This window comes from Antechinus flavipes, chromosome X, assembly GCF_016432865.1.
Source record: "Antechinus flavipes isolate AdamAnt ecotype Samford, QLD, Australia chromosome X, AdamAnt_v2, whole genome shotgun sequence".
NCBI classification, from domain to species: domain Eukaryota; kingdom Metazoa; phylum Chordata; class Mammalia; order Dasyuromorphia; family Dasyuridae; genus Antechinus; species Antechinus flavipes.
The window spans coordinates 76,164,078-76,177,243 of NC_067404.1; the positions used below are offsets into that span (position 1 = coordinate 76,164,078).

At 41.2% G+C, this 13,166-nt stretch overlaps 1 protein-coding gene across 1 annotated transcript in view; it reads right to left on the reverse strand.

Moving 5' to 3' along the window:
• The window catches only part of DOCK11 (dedicator of cytokinesis 11), a 177,445-nt gene that overhangs the window by 151,850 nt on the left and 12,429 nt on the right, over nt 1–13,166 (reverse strand). The window lies entirely within an intron of this gene.

The window sequence follows — 13,166 nt, forward strand, 5'->3', positions numbered from 1 at the left end:
TTAGGGCAGTCTTCAAGAAGGAAAAATCTGAGTCAAGTCTTGAAAGAATTAAGGGAGGCAGAGTTGAGGAAAAAAATCCAAAGAGGGGGAGATGACTCCAATTTGAGGAACAGCTAGAAGTTCAATGGAACTGGAACACAGAACTCGTGAAGGGGAAGGATGTGGAATAAGTTTAGAAAGGCATGTTAGAACCAAATCCATAAGATTTTAGATCTTAGGTGTATGAGTTTTTAGCTTATTCTAGAAGAAATAGGGAGCCACTGAAGGTACTTAAGCATATGGTCAGATCCATGCCTTAGAATACGAGTTCTTAGCCAGGAGTACATAAACTTGCTGAGTTTTTAAAAATATTTTAAGAACTGTATTTCAAAATAATTAGTTTCCTTTGTAAACCTATCCATTTTACTTTAGGCATTTAAAAATAGTTTGTGATGGCATCTACATCTTCACCAGATTATTAATGACACCAAAAGGATTAAGAATCCCTGTCTTAGGACACTATTTTGATAGCTGTGTACAAGCTAGATTAGAGAAGTAAGAGACTGGAAGCAAAAAGACCAATTGAGAAATTATCGCAAATTCCAAGAGAGAAGAGAGGACGATCTTAACAAGACCAATGACTATGTAAGGAAGTAGTAGGGGAAGGGCAAGAGATATGTTGTGAAGGAAGAAATGATAGGTCATGGTAACTGAGTAGCTAATAATGGTAAAATTAATAATGATAACAGCATTTAAATAATATTTTAAGATTTGTAAAATCTTTTACATGCTATTTCATTTAATTCTTATAAATAATCCAGTGAGGTAGGGGCTGTTATTATTCCTATTCCACAGATGAGGAAACTGAGGCTAAGAGGTTAAGATATTTGCCTTGTCTAGCCACATCAGAGGGCTCAACAAGTTCAAGGAAAACAAAGGGAATTAGAAAATGTTCTATTCATAGTTGGATCAGTAAGAGCAACATTTTACATTTTCAACTTTTTTAAAAATTAAATTATTTTGTTTCCACATCACCTTCATTTCTGAATATATTTTCCCTCATTCTTCCTCACCTACCCATCAAGCTATCACTTGTAACAAAGGATAAACAAATAGACATTTCTTTTCTTCCCAATGCTGCTTAAAGCCACGTTTGTATATGTTCCCTTTTTTTCTAATCTCTTACAATTTTGTATAGAACATCAGAGGATGAATTCAAACTTCAATATGGCAGAGCTCCAAGTCCTCTTCTCTCTCCCCAGCAGCACGCAGCCTCCACCGCCCGCCCCACTCCCATACATTTTAAATGATTTGACACACAAAAAAAATGGATTGAGACCAATTTTCAGGACTGTATCTGCTGCATAAAATAAGCACAGCTAGAATAAATACCCAACTTTTTGTAAGCATTCCTCTCATCTTCATCTATATGACCCCCATATTTTATAGATTCCACAGTAAGCAATAACTCAACTCTCAGGGGCAGTTTCCTTCACTGACAAAAATACATGGCTTTTATCTATAATTTTCTATCCCAAATCCAAAATGCTTAATATTAGTTCAGTATTCCTCCCAACACGTGGCAACCCAAAGGCTGCTTATAACCCCAGACAAAACAGTAGCGACATACAAGTAGATCAGGAGTAGAGAACATATCCCACAAGAAACAAAGCCAGAGTGACAAAAAAGTAACTTAACAAAGAAACCAATCCTGATCTATCTTTTTGAAGGAAGAAGAGGAAACATATACTCTCACTGGATAAATAATCCCCTTGAGGATCTGTAAGCCATTCTTCCCCAAATCCTATCATGGAAGTTTCTCTTGGAAATCGAGAGAAGATAAGATCCCCAAAGAGTAGCCAGCAGCTGGCAACCTAGAGAAAGGTGTGCGGGCAAGGACAGGGATGAAGGGCGAGCAGAAAAAGACCACTGCAGCTTGTCATGGATTCCTCATCTACACTCGGTACCAGACTGACTGAGCAAGTCAATCGTGGTGGCCCAGCACTCTAGCAACAGCACCCAGAGCCAAGAGAAATCTGGACAAACTCGCCAGGGTCTGTGCATTAGTACAATATAATCAGGGCAGGAGAGATTGCAGACCATCTGACCCATTTAGTTCCTATCTAGTAACAATTCTGAGGGTCTCCCGACAATCACTAAAACTGGCTTACTCTAAAGACTTAATCTGACCCTTGGATAAGCTCTCTAACATGATTTTATAAAGGAATATTATCCACCCTTTAATTTTGATAAAATCTTGAGTGTAATTTGCTGATTCTATGGTGGGTATTAAAATAATAGATCATGCACTTGAGGATCCAATCTTTGCATACAGGTCCCTGCTCCCTTCCCCTGGCACATATGCTCTCCAAACAAGGCACTTAGCCATCTCAAGCCTATGGAATTTTCCACTTCTAGCTAAAGAAGAGTATTAAATCACACGAAAAAAAAAACTAGCTAGTGACAGCTTAATCCCACAGATAGAAACTCTCTGGCTGGACATCCTGCAGAGGAGGTAAAGGAAAGAGCGAAAGATGACCTGGGGCTGAAGAGGATTTTGTCCGAAGGAAGGGGCAAAGAAGAGAGAGTTGGGTTGGGACCGTGTACAGGCAAAACACAAGAGGTTGAGGGAAGAGTAAAAAATGGTTCCATTTTGGAGTCTGAGTAAATGGGAGAATGTTAGTGTCACCTGTTAGAGGAAAGAGTCATTTTTCAATATATTAAGTTGGAGGGGTGGGTGAGACATCCAGGTAAAGATGTCTGCAGAGAAGTTGAAAATAAAGGTTGAAAATTCTGTAGAGATTGGGAGAGAAAATAAACAGAAATCTGAAACTCACAGGATTGAAGATTTTGATCTGAAAGAACTCAGGGCAACCAACTCTTTACTTTACATAAAGGGGGCCAGAAAGGCTAAACAGTAGTCCCAACATATTTAACATATATAGGACTGCTTGCCATCTAGGGGAAGGGGTGGAGGGAGAGAGGGAAAAAATCAGAACAGAAGTGAGTGCAAGGGGTAACGTTGTAAAAAATTACCCTGGTGCTGGTTAATAAAAAGTTATTATAAAAAATTAAATAAATAAACAGTAGTCCCAAGTTAAGGATTTAACATTCACACCTATGGAACTTCATCGCTATTTGATTCAGTCCAATGTTCCAGACCTATCAAGGTCTTTTTGGATTGTGGCTCTGTGATCCAATGCATCAGTCAGTCTTACTAGTTTTCTGTCATCTGCATATTTGATAAACATGACATTTACACCTTTAACCATGTCATTGAGGAAAATGGAAAAAATCGGACCAGGTACAGATTCTTGGGAAGCTGAAAGTCCAGGACAGAAACTTAGGGGGCACCTAAATTTAAGGGGGTTTGGAGGATGAGGAAGCAGCACAGCAAAGAGAGAGAATAAGAAGCCTAAGAAGGCAACATCCCAACAGCTGAAAGAGATGGTGTTGCATGAAAAAGGCAGACACTTCTTCTTCCAACGGGGCATGTGTCTCGAGCTACCCTGGATAGTGCTCTAACCACTCAATTCCTTACTTCCTTCTCCCAGACCACAGCCCCAGATGTTCTTGGATCCGGATATCCTCTCCAACAACTCTAACATGTTTGCTGAACTAAGACATAAATGCCCACCAACTGTGGAGGTCAGTTGTGGGCCACTGGGAAAATGCAAACCCCAAAACACAATGGAGGAGAATTAAAACTAGGGGGAAAATACAAGTAGAAAAGAAAAAGTCTGTGGTTTGAAACAAATCTCAAATTTTAAAAAAGCTATAGTAGTCAAGGAAGGCAGAGCAGCATACAGTACTGGGTGCCAGATATGGAGTCAAAAATGTACTGGGTTCGAATACTGATAGAGGAAGAGTAGTCATAATTCCAAAATCACCCCCAAGTAGAACCCCAAAACATATTAACATGATCACAAAGAAATGGTCAACCAATGCATTTCAAAATTAAGCATAAGTCAATTTCCCTCTGAAATAACAAATTATTGGATTACTTTCTTTCCCTCCAGTTTCTCCGTATCTATAAGTCCTGAATTATTACTGCCCCTATTCCCATTTTATATTGGCAGACCTCTTTTTAAGCCTTCAAATATTTTTATGTAATAATAGCTGATAGTTACAAAGTCCTTTGATTTTGACCAAAATAATTAATGATCCTAAGTCAACTTATTCCATACCATCCTTATGATAGACCATCCCACAGACTAGGTAATAGAATCTTTGTTCCAGCCTCCAAGCCAGATCTCTATACTCCAAGCCATTCCATCATGCTGCCCCAAACACAGCCCACCCTAAGTTAAAGCAGAGTGCTGTTATTATTTTGTTATTATCATTTCACTACTTAGCCCAGTGTTTGGCACTTAATAAATGCTTGTCTCCTTCCTTGTTTCCTAGGGGCCAAATATAATAGCTCTCTCATCTCCAATTCTCTATTCTTATCACCTCCTCTTCATTAAGCAAAATTCACATGTTTTCTAAGTTTCTATTTACCTTGAAACCTCCTTAGAACTGAGATTAGATGTATAAAGGATAGGCAAATGTGTAGGGTATAAAAAAACAAGTTACTTTTTAATGTTACTTAAAAAAAAAAAAAACAATCTTCACAGAATTTCTGTTCTGAATCTTTCCCTCTCCATAGCATGTGGCTCCAGGTCTTGATTCCCTCCTCCAAATAACGAGTGGGTTGGACTGGATGATTTCTCAGACAGCACATTAAGGAATACTAACCAAAGATAGAAAGATGGGTATTCCACTTCCTCACCTTTCAAAAGTGGCCAATAACAATCCATACTTCACAAGCTCTTTAAGGTTTTCCATGGTGCTTCTAAATCATGAAATCTGTGTAGAAAATGGAGATCTATCTGATACAACTGATCGGCAGAAACATTCAAGGAGGTTATCTTTAACCAAAATACACTGGAAATCCAGCATCAATGGCTTGAAGTGATCCCCTTTTCACTTACAGTACCTTGTAGTGCAATAGAAACCACTTAATTGTCAAATTCTGTTGACTTCCCTTCTTCCACAACTCCAGCAGCCATTCCCTGCTCTTCACCCACAAAACCACCTTCAGGAGCTCACTATTTTGCCTCTAGGATAAAATATTAACTCTTCAGCCTGGCATTTCAGACCTTCCACAATCTCCTACCCAGACTTAACATCTTCTACTATGATCCAGCCAAAACGGAACCCAATGGTTATCCAAATGACATGCCAAACACTTGCATTAATTCCAATTCCGAAATACAGTTCAACTTCATTTCTGCCTTACAAAACCCTTCCTTTCCTTCGGTTCAAGTAGCAGTCTTCCCTAAAATGAGGACTTTGCTGGAGCAAAACTTTACTAAGGCCAAACAAAGGACTCTGGGAGAAGCGTGGTTTTCAGTGTCAGTTTTTACCTCAAAGAAATCCACAAACTCTACAAATCAGGGCTTGTTTTGTTGACTGTATAGACTTCAGAAAGTATGAAAGAGAAAATGTTATAATGCAGATTAAACTTAAAAGGGTCTCTTGAATACATTCCCTCCCCATCCCAATCCCATCCTTTTGTTAAATATTTACCAGCATGCCCAGGCCTAAAATCTTCATTGAGACTCCTAATGTAAGGGAGCATGTTGCTTCAGGGTTCAAAGAAGAAACAAGACATACAGTCTTTGCCCTCAAAGAATTTATATTTTTCTGAGGTCTCTTCAAAATTACTAAAGAGGGGGGGGGCAGCTAGATGGCACAGAAGATAAAGTACCAGCCTTAGAGTCAGATCAGACCTCAGACACTTAACACGCCTAGCTGTCTGACTTTGAGCAAGTCAACCCCAATTGCCTCACAAAAACAAACAAAACAAAACAAAAAATTACTAAGGATCTTACAATTGCCCAATCTAACAGCCTTTTCTCAGTTCTCATCCTTTTTACCCTTTACTGGGGCACTGAATGAGTGAACAAAGCATTTATTAGGTGCTTACTATGTATAAAGCACCATGATTAGCACTAGGAATACAAATAGAAAGATCAGAAAGTCCCTGCTATCATGGAGATTCCAATCTAATAAGGGAGAAAAGAGCCAGCTAGGGAAAAGTTCAGCTGTAAGTCAGATGGAAAGGTCCCATGGTCCTTAGAGTCTGGGGGCAATGCTGCCTCCCGTCTCTCACTTTGGGTGCCTTACTGCTAGATTTGGGCTGGCTTCTTTGCCCTGTGGGTGGCAAGTGGTAAGTACGGCTCGGGCCTAAATATGCTGAGGTCTAGGCTAGCAGCATGACCCCAGGTCTGGGAAGTGATGCCATTCCCAGGGATCCTGGGCCTCTCTGCCTGTTAGTGGTAGTCGGTGGGCAGTTGGTGGTAGTGATGATGAGGCAAGGCGGGGCCCCCTCTCCACAATAATTTCTCCACTCAATGATGGGTGGGATACAAGCTGGACTAGTGGTTTGTGGTACACTGCTATTGCAGACTCTTAGGCTCAAGGTCCTAAGCTGTCTCCATCAGCGTCTAAGGAGAAATGATGGTGATGGTGGTAGAGACGGTAGTGGTTTGACTTCCCTAGCAAATGCAGCCTCCTGTCTCTCTCTTGTGCTTACTGCTTCAGCAAAATGGATTTGTTCGCTCTTGGTGAGGCAGTTGGATGGTACTTGGTAGGGATGGGAAGCAACTGGAATTGCTTCCAGGAGGGTTGGACTGGAAGAAGGAATAATCTGGGAGCTAGTTACTGCCACTCCCAGGGCTGCTGTGTTTATCATCACTGTTGATCACTTTTTTCCCTGAATATTTCCTCTTTTTTAGGTTTCTTCCCTCTCTTGGTTTTCCAGTCTGACTGTGCCTTCTCAGTTTCCTTTCCTGGATTTTCATCCAGATCACAAGCAATAACTGTGGGCGTCCTCTAAGACTCTAGCCCTGGTTATCTTCTCTTATTCAATTTTTTTCCCTGAGGCAATTGGGGCTAAATGACTTGCCCAGGGTCACACAGCTAGGAACTGTTAAGCGTCTGAGGCCAAATTTGAACTCAGGTCCTCCTGAATTCAGGGCAGGTGCTCTACCCACTGCACCACCTAGCTGCCCCTATCTTCTCTTTCCTCTCTATACTTTCTCATCATTTCTCATGGGTTCAATAACCTCTTCCTAAAGAGGATTCCCAGATCTATTTATTGAATTCTACTTTCTCTCCTGAACCGTAATCCTATATCACCAACAGCTCGCTGAACAGTTCAAACTGAATGGACATCTCCAACTCCTTATATCCAAAACAAAAGCCACTATTCCCCCCCCCCTTCAACCTACTCTTCTTTCAATTTCCCTATTTCATCAGAAGCACCACTGTCTTTCTAGTCATCCTGGTCTGAAACCCAGCATTATCCCCAACTCCCCTCTCCACGACACATATCCAATCAGTCGCCAAATCTCGTCATCTCTTGGTCTATGACACCCCTTACTTCTCTGCACTCACACAGCCATCACCTTCATTCAGGCTCCATTATCTTAGATCTGGCCCATTTCAAGAATCTTCTAATTGGACTCGTTGCCTCAAGTCTCTCCTCAGTCACCAAAGTGAGTTTCCTAAAAAGCAGATCAGACCATATAATGCCCCTCTAATTTGGGATATTCTCATGGCTCCTTATTTTCTCCAGAATCAAAGAGAAAATGACTGGCATTTAAAATTCTCTACCTGATTCCGACATACTGGTCTACTTCCTGCTAACACATGAAACTCCGTGTCCCATACCAGTGCCTCTACCAGGTCTGTATCCCATGTCTGGAATGCTCTCCATCTTTAGAAGAGGTTTTAAAGCCTCTAAGAATCCCTGACTTTATTGTAGACTCAACTCAAGGACTACCTCATGCACGAGGCTTTCCCTCCAGGAAATACTATCTATATTACTGATCCAATTCCATAAGGATCAATTTATATATGTGGTCTCCATCAGACTGCGAGATCCTTAAGGGCATGGATTAGCTTTGCCGTTTCTTTTTATTCCCTGCACAGCGTCTGGCATACAGTAAGCACTTAATAAATGCTTTTTCATTGGCAAGAACTAGTGAGACTGGTCCTTGGATGGCTGCCACAGGCACTCATCAAGCCTATGGATACCTTTTTAGCATGGTAGACAACCTGTCAGGACCTGTGCTCCACTAACAGAGCCCTTGAGAACCTAGAGTTCTCTCTATGCCCTAAGAGTAGAATTTAAGTGGAAAATATGAAATCATCAAATTATTTCTAATTTACATAATCCTTTATATTATTCCAACAAATTCAATCCAAAATCTGAGAAATTTATGGAATACCATATACCTAGGAACAAGCCCACAATGCCCTTCATAAGTCTTATTTTAGGAAAAAAATCTTGGGAGGGGGGGCACCAACTCTCCCTCTGTAGCCGCCTGAAATGAAACACAATGATGATTGCTTGAATTGTAAAACTCCGTTTTACTCCAGCCTGATTTGAAAAAGGACCCCCCAAAAGCAATCTTTCCCTCAAGATAGGGCTTTCTGTATATTCTTACTATGTGACAGTCTCACATTCTCTTCTGTTATCATGTGACTATGGAGGCATCCCATCCAACTCTTCTCAGGGAAGTATATGAAGAGTAACATGTTCCTGTGTCATAGCCCAAGGAGGTCATTATCAGGATCTGAGCAGTTAGCTGCTTTGCAGCTCTGTCCTAAGGACAACACTGATGAGATTGGTCCCAGCCACCGGAAATATTTCCCTTTGTTTATGATAGCCTTCTGCACATCATACTCTCTTTATATCCACCAGATGACCTGCTATTAGGGAATCAAGCACCAAGATTAGTGATGCTTTCCCCAAGACTTCATTTATAGGAAATTTGATTTGGGAAGACTGCTTTCCCTGTGGACCATCTATCTCAGCAGGGATAATTGCAGAAGCAAATATGTAGTTCTCTCCAGTGGTTTAAATGCATCTGTTACAAAATCAACTTTGCTTCCTACAAAGCTAAGCCATGGGAAGCCCTGGAAATCTAAGACCTACTCTGATGACTTTGGTCTTTGGCTGTTTACAAATAACACTCAAGGGGCAAAAGTGCAGAGAAAAGACAGAAGCTTTCGTACACGCACACATACACACACAACTACACATCCATTTAAAGTGAACAATTTAAAGTTTTTGTTAGATATACAACAGTCATCAAAGATAGTAAATATAGAAGGAAAACCTAAAAACCCTGACATTTAATAAAACACACGGCCAAATCAATTAATGCTAAGGGTGTTTGCATAAAACTATTTTAAGCAAAGTCCTTCCACAGATTCTATTTTCAAACAGACTCATAGATTTCAACTTGAAAGGGACTTCCGAGGCCACTGATTCCAAACCTCCCATTTTCTAAGGCCCAGATAGGGTTAAATGTCACACAGATACTAAGTATCTTAACTTCAACTTCAACAATTCTATCACTACAACATTCTGCCTGTCCTACCTATGTTATTATTTGGCCCAGATAAAAATAGGTTCCGTTCCTTTGGCTTTCCCCAAGTTCTTTATTGAAAAGATCTAGTCACAATATAAAATTTGAACAATACACAGAACAATCTGTGCCTTAAGAGGACTGACAGTTGGACTCGAGCCCGGTCAATACACGCTTCCTAAGGGAAGGATGGAACAAGCACGTATTAAGCACCCCGTATGTGGCCGTGTAAGCACTTTACAACTGTTGTCTGAGTTGATCCTCTCAACAGCTCTGGGATGCTGTTATTATCCCCATTTTACAGATGAGGAAACTGAAACAAAGGCTTGCCCAGGATTACATGGTTAACAAGTCTACATTTGAACTTGGATCTTCCTGCATCCAGGTCGAGAGCTCTATTCACCCAGCTCAGGAGGCCACCTAGGTGGAATGTGGAGGTCTAGGAGGAGGATGGTGCTCTTCTCAGTAATATAAAAGCCATGAAGAGGGGAAGATTTTGGCGAAAAGATAATGAGCTCAATTTTGGACATGGTGAGTATTGATATACTGTCAGAAATGGATAATGTAAATTTGTTTTGCTTTCCTGAGGGGGTAGGAAAGCTGGTAGTAATTGGGAAGTGAATAGGCTGTCAAAAGTATTGATAAATCATGGGGTTTTTAAAAGATGGCTCTCTCTCGTTTCCAATCAGCAGGGGCCATTTTCACAAGCAAACTCCCTCACCCGTCTTGTCACTGAGCTCACTGACAGGAACTCCAGGCATAAGGTAATTCCAAAGAACCTACGATGAAAAATGCTTTTTACCTTCAGAGAAGAATGATGAACTCGAGTGCAAAGTGATGCATGACTTTCACTGTTTAAATTTGTCTTATTTTTTGTACCATCTAATATGGAAATGTGTTTTGCATGATTTCCCATGTATAATTGATATCATATGTCTTGCCTTCTCAATGGGTGGGGAAAGGACTGGAGATAGGGAGAGAATTTGGAACTCAAATTTTCTCAAAAACGAATGTAAAAAATAAATAATATTATGTGGTAAAGGGAAAAAAGATACTATAAGCACATTATACTGCTAGTGATTTCTTAGAGATGGTAAAATAAGACTTTGCTTTTTGAAGAAAGATGGCTTTATAAGAATTCTTTCAGGTAATTTAAAGCCATTAAGTATTTTTTCAGTTCAAATGATACAGTAATTGAAAATAAATTGGTCCAGTAAGCATTTCTTCCCAAGCAGACAACCAAGCTTTTGAGAATAGGGATGGGAACGTCCCACTCTCCTGCTGCCTAAGGGTCAGTGAGAGAAAGGGGTTGTCTCTACAGGAAGGGGGCAGTAAGGGGAATAAACTCCCAGGCTCAGGCCCTCCCTACTGAGACATCTGTTCTCAGGATCACATTGAACAGTCTTTTGGGTGAACTCAGCCTGGTGCTTGAAGGATAGGGAAACAAAGTGTACGCTCGGTTTCTGTTTGTCTGGCCCCCCAACTGTCCCAGGAAGACGTGTTGAAATATCGTGAAAGGGCAGCCACAGCAAACCTAGGGAGATAGTGTGATACAGCGGAAGGTTCCCTGGATTGGTGGAGCTGCAGTCAGAGGACATGGGTTCAGCTCTCAGTCCTATTCCTTACTACCCATTGACCTTGGATAAATCCTTTCTCTACCCCTTTCTCTTTTGAGCCTCAGTTTTTTCCTTTTTAAATGGGTGTTCACATGGGCCATCAATAGCAAATTACGCAGAACAGTGGAGCGAGCACTTTCTTTCCTCCAAAGCCTCCATTCTGCCCATTATGGGAACATTCTGATTTGAAACCTTCTACTGCTTATGGCAATCCCTCTCCGATACCATTAGTTGGAGACCACTACCAATAACCTCCTTTACTTGCTGAAGCTGACCTGCCCTGACACTGAAAGCTCCCTCTGACCCCAGGTCAGCTCCCTGGCCCTATCCAGAGAGTGACACAGGTAGGAAGCAGTAAATCCAGAACTGAAATCAGGTCTTCTGGCTCCAAATTCATCTTCTTCCCACTACACTATATTGATTCAATTGGACAAGCATGTATTAAGCACCTACAAGTATATGCCAGGTGATCTGCTAAGTGCTAAGAACACAAGAAAAAAAACAAAACATTCTTTGGCCTCCGGGAGCAAGGGGGGGAATACAACATGTAGACAGATAAGCAGATACAGCATAATCCCAAGTCACATCCCAGGAGAACAGTAGAAACAGCAAGGCAAGAAGGGTCTCAGGTCAGAAGGGGCCCCTCGGGTGTCCTCAAAGGACCCCTGGAAATCTCAGATGCATGAGCAGGGAAAGAGTACACTCTAGAAATGGGGTGTTATTTATGCAAAGGCCTGGACGTGGCAGGTCAAATGGCAAGTACAGGGAACGGGTAACGGCCCAGTGTGACTGGAATGGAGAGCGCGAGAAAGGAAGTCCTAAGACATAAGGCTCGAACAAGAGGTGGGAGCCAGTAAATGACGTCATTATCCACACTTGAGTATTATATCTTCAAGGCTAAAGGAAACACTTTGGATTTCTGTGCAGAGGAGGGCAGGGACATCTCTGCCTTTAAGGAATATCAGTGGGGCAGCTGGGGAGTTGGGCTGGGCCCAAACTATGATGGTGCAGATAGGTGGATGGATATGAGATATTACAGAGAGAGCAGTGAAAAAGCCTTGGCAACCAGACACAGGAGTTGAGGAAGAGAAAAAAAATGAAGGATGACTCTCAGACTACAAACTTGGACGATGAGAAGGAGGGTAGAACTGTCAACAGAAATAGGCAAGTCAGGAGCAGGTATGGGTTGGGGAAGGGGACGGTAATAAAATTAGTTTAGTTTTGGAAATATTTAAGGAGAAATCTTTAGGCTAGACATCCACATCGAGATCTACCACATCACTATCTACCCAACTAAAGGTCAGGAAGGAAATTAGGGAAAGATTTGTAAATTTGGGAATTGTCTGGGAGTGCTGGGAGTAAACCCATAGAAGCTGATGAAATCACCAAAGAGAGGAGAAAAAGAGAAAAAGACCCAGGACAGAGCTTTGAAGGGGACAGCGATACTTATCGTGGCCTTTTTCATATTGTCACATCAGAAGAGGCAAACAATTTGAAAACTATTTGAATGTATTGTTTATTTTGACTTTTTTCCCTTAAATCTGGAGTTCCAGATTCTCTCTTTCCCTCCGGCTCCCTCCTACAACCCACTGAGAAGACTAGCAATATGATAGATGATGTAAATAATAAGGGAAACTAAATCCCATGGAGTGAGAAAAGGGGAAGTGAATGGAGGCATTATTTTAACATTAAAATATGAAAATAAATTTGTTCTAGCAACACTTCTATTATGCTAGTCACGCCACGAACACGCTTCTCAAAGTGTGAACAGGAAGTTGTTGGCAAAGTATAAAGTTGGCACCTTGGCTTACCCACTTTCACCAATATGAAAATATGGAAAGAAAGAGTAGTCTTTCTTTTGGAACAAGGTGACCCGCTTAAGAAAAATATAAAAACTAGCCCTCGAAAACTGATCCTGAACATCTCTCCAGACTGCTAGACCAGGACACTTGAGATTTTATAGTCAGCTATTCAAACAGCTTTCAAAATCATCAAGACTGCTCTTGGCTGGAGCATCAGCATTGGACCCGCTCACGATATTGTTACCAGTTCTGTTCCCTCTCATCAGCCTGACCTCATACTTTCCCCAGATTCCTAAGGAAAGAGAACAGTATCAGGCCAAGAACAAACAGTTTCCTAGTAGACA